This window comes from Cetorhinus maximus, chromosome 31 (assembly GCF_964194155.1).
Source record: "Cetorhinus maximus chromosome 31, sCetMax3.hap1.1, whole genome shotgun sequence".
In the NCBI taxonomy this organism is placed as follows: domain Eukaryota; kingdom Metazoa; phylum Chordata; class Chondrichthyes; order Lamniformes; family Cetorhinidae; genus Cetorhinus; species Cetorhinus maximus.
The window spans coordinates 5,915,917-5,920,122 of record NC_135909.1 but is presented as its reverse complement, the minus strand read 5'-3'; positions in this window follow the sequence as shown (position 1 = coordinate 5,920,122).

Here is a 4,206-nt window from a genome sequence, read left to right as displayed (position 1 = left end):
CCCATCGTGCCCGTGCCTGCTCTCTGACGGAGCTATCCAATTAATCCCAGTCCCCTCCCCCACCCCCTGCTCTCTCCCCACATCCCTGTGAACATTTCCCCTTTCAGGTATTTATCCAATTCCCCTTCTGGAAAGTCCCTATTGAATCTGCTTCCGCCGCCCTTTCAGGCAGAGCCTTCCAGATCACAACCGCTCGCTGCGTAAAGATAAATCCGGCCCTTCTGGCGATTGGGTGATATGCATTTCAAGTTTATGAAGGGCCAGGTTTGGCCACTTCTCTCCGCGCGGGTGATGCCAACGATTGGCGATCGATCTCGGACAACTTCGCCACCCCAAGATCGCTTCAGACAGAGAAATTTAGGGAGGCACATTTTCCTTCGGGACCATGAGGATGGGCGGCAGAAATTCAACGGCGCAGTTTCGAAGGACGGGCAGGAATGGAGAAACCGGGAGTGGGGCCGGGGGCTGGGCAGGGCGGAGCGGGGCGTGGGGTGTGCAGGGAGGTGCGGGGTGCAGGTGGGGTGGTCCGGGGCAGGTTTGGGACACAAACCTCGGAAGGTGGCAGGACAGGTAACGAAGGTTATTCACTAATACGGAATCCTTTGGCTTTATGAATATAGGAATCGAGTGGGCCCGATTCTGGGCCCCGCACTTTAGGAAGGATGTCAAGGCCCTGGGAGAGGGTGTGGAGGGAGATTTACCCGAATGGGACCAGTTAATGGGGCTTCAGTTAATATGGAGAGACTGGAGAAGCTGGGATTGTTCTGCTTAGAGCGGAGAAGGTTCAGGGGGAGATTTAATCGAGGCGTTCGACACCATGAGGGGGTTTGGACAGAGTAAATAAGGAGAAACTGTTCCCAGTGGCAGGGAGGGTCGGTAACCAGAGGGGACACAGATTGAAGAGAAATCGGCAAAAGAACCAGAGAGAGGGAGATGAGGAGAATTTTATTTAACACAGCGAGTTGTGGTGATCTGGAAGGCGCTGCCTGAAAGGGCGGCGGAAGCAGATTCAATAGGAACTTTCAAAAGGGGGAATTGGATAAATACTTGAAGGGGAAAAACATGCAGGGATAGGGGGAAAGAGCAGGTGGGAGGTGGGGTGGGGTTCAGTGGGATTAATTGGATAGCTCCACTGGAGAGATAGCAGAGGCATGATAGGCCAAGTGGCCTCCTCTGCTCTGTAATGTTGATTGATATTGTGCCCCTAGATGTGGCAAAATTGCACAACTAAATTATTTTTTCCAATAAATCGGCGTTGACCTCCTAGAGAAACTCATCTTTTGCTTCATTAACTGGTTTAATTTAATATAAAAATTGGCCTCTCACAATACAAGGGCCAGTCTGAAAACTAGAGGTGAGGTGACCTTATCCTGGTGTTCGAGATCAAGGGGGTGAGGAGCTAACCCGCTGGTTGATTTTCTTTCCTGGGATGTTGGCGTCGCTGGCAAGGCTGGGGTTTATTGCCCGGCCAGAGTTTGATACGACCGAGGGGTAGTTCCCAGTCAGCCGTGTTGGTGTGTTGGTGTGGGACTGCACTGACCTCCAGGCCCTAACCAGCTGACTAAACCCAGTAACATTAATCACTTTAACCCACTGGGTCCCCTCAACGCTGAAAAGTGATCTTCAAAATCTTCGCTGCTCTGTATTGGATGTCAAATTCCTCACTCGATCCAAGGGCCCAAAAATCAGGTTAGGACAACCCCACTTGTTCCAGGTCCCCTCTGAGTGAAGAATCGCCTCCTGACATCGCCCCCGAACGGCCGGGCGCTCGTTTGAAGGTTCTGCCCCACTCCCTTCCCCCCCACCAGAGGAAACAGTTTCTCCCTATCGACCCTCTCAAATCCTTTAATCGTCTGAAACCCCTCGATTAGGTCACCGCTTAACCATCTACACCCGAGGGAAGACAAGCCGGGCCTGTGAAACCTGCCCTCGTAACTTAACCCTTTCAGCCCCGGTATCATCCTGAGACCTGGGGCCTCTGATTCAGCCTGACAACAGATACCAGAGGATTTCCCGAGGCTAGCGGGAGTGGGACTGGAGCCTGACAGACCTGGAATATCTTGTTACAGGCCGGGCCCACAGTTTTGCCGGGACCCTCCCACCCCGGGACCCTCCCACCCCGGGACCCTCCCACCCTGGGACCCTCGCACCCCGGGACCCTCCCACCCCAGGACCCTCCCACCCCTGGGCTATTTTCGAGAATTGGGGGCGGGGTGTCCCCCGCACCAAGTGGAATTTCAGCCCTGGCCGTCAAGACCAAAGCTGCGGGCGTAGGCTGTCCAGAGATGGCACTGCCAATTTGTCATCGCTGTGGGGGCACTCCTATTGCCCCTCCAGCCCCGGGAGCCCGTCCACCATCCCTCATTGGATGGCCAGCATGCCCTCCGTCCACTAATGGGCCAACGCCCCAAAATTCCCTGCGCGTCACTATCCCCGACACGGTGCAAGGTGGAGACCCACATTTGATCCCAACGTCAAGGCCCCGACCCTGAATGGAAAACCAGGCCCAAGACATGGGCGCCATTTTAGAGCCTTGTTTTTTGGCGGGCGGGTTTGTCAGATCTTTCCACTTTGCCTTCGAGTTCCTTTTTTCCTCTCTTTAGCTCCCTTATCTTATCAGCTGTCGTGTTGAGTCATTGACAGGCAACGCTGGTCGCCAGATACCCAGATCGAAGAATCCTACGCAGTTGGGCGTGCGGTAGATAGGGATTAGGTAACCATCTGAAAATTAAACTGCCTTGTCTTAGCCGTTAAGGGACATTGTGCTCATGAATATTGGCAGCCCATGGACGTTTTGGGGCGGGTTTTTGAGGAATAGCTGCCAGTTTAAGATATCGAGGGATGACCCACTGACCTTTAAGGCGATTGGCAAAAGAAAGAGAGGCGACATGAGGAGAAACTATTTTACGCAGCGAGTGTTTAAGATTTGGACAACGCGGCTTGAGAGGGCGGTGGAGACAGGTTCAATATTAGCCTCGGAAAGGGCCAGAATTGGGTAAGTACTTCAAGGGGAAGGTATTGCAAGGATAGGGGAACAGAGTGCGGGCCAATAGAATAGGTGACCGAAAGTGTGGTCAAAGAGGCCGGTTTTAAGGAGCCTCTCAGGGGAGATAGTGGCGTAGTGGTAATGCCTCTAGACCTGTAATCCAGAGGCCTAGGGTTAAGGCTATGGGTTCAAATCGCACCACGGCAATTGGTGGAACTTAAACTCAATTAATAGAATCTGGAATCACCTAATGGTGACCATGACAACTATTGTCGTAAAAACCCCATCTGGTTGACTAATGGAAATGTGCCACCTTTACCCAGTCTGGGCCTACATATGACTCCAGACCCCACAGCAATGTGGTTGACTTAACTGCCCTGTGAAGTGTTCAGTTCAAGGGCAAATCTGGATGAACAACAAATGCAGGCTTCACCCACATCCCAGGAAAGAGTGAGTGTCTTAAAGGAGGAGAGAGAGAGGGGTTGAGGGAGGGAATTCCAGAGCTTAGGGCCCCCCCCCAGGCAGCTGAAGGCATGGCCGCCCAATGGTGGAGCGATGGGAATGGGGGGGATGAGCAAGAGGCCGGAATTGGACGAGCGTAGAGATCTCGGTGGGGCTGGAGGTGGGTTACAGGGATGGGGGGGTGCAGGGTGGGGAGCGAGGAGGCCGTGGTTGGATTTGAGGCAGCTGTGACTGGCCCCTGCAGGAGATCAGCTGCCTTGTGCCATCTTCACCCATCCGACTACACCCAGGTTGACCCCTCTTTCTTCTGCCACCACCCCCGCACTCCTTTACCCTCTAGAGGAGATTTCGATAGCCTTTCAGCTCTGAAAAGATGGCCGAAATACTGACATTTTCTTTTACTGAATGTCACTTCTTCGGGTTTTTATCACTCTTGATGTTTTGTGCACCTCTTCATTTGTCTTATTTCTTTTATCCTGTTCATGGGGTGTGGGCGTCGCTGGCTGGGCCAGCATTTATTGCCCATCCCTAATTGCCCCTTGTTCAGAGGGGCATTTAAGAGTCAACCATACATTGCTGTGGGCCCGGAGTCACATGTAGGCCCAGACCGGGTAAGGACGGCAGATTTCCTTCCCTTAAAGGGGACATTAGTGAACCAGATGGGGTTTTGTACAACAGTCGGCCATGATTTCGTGGCCTGTAGGTGGAATCTTCAGCACACGGTCTTAGCGTCCACGTTTCTAAGCTCTCCATTTGTT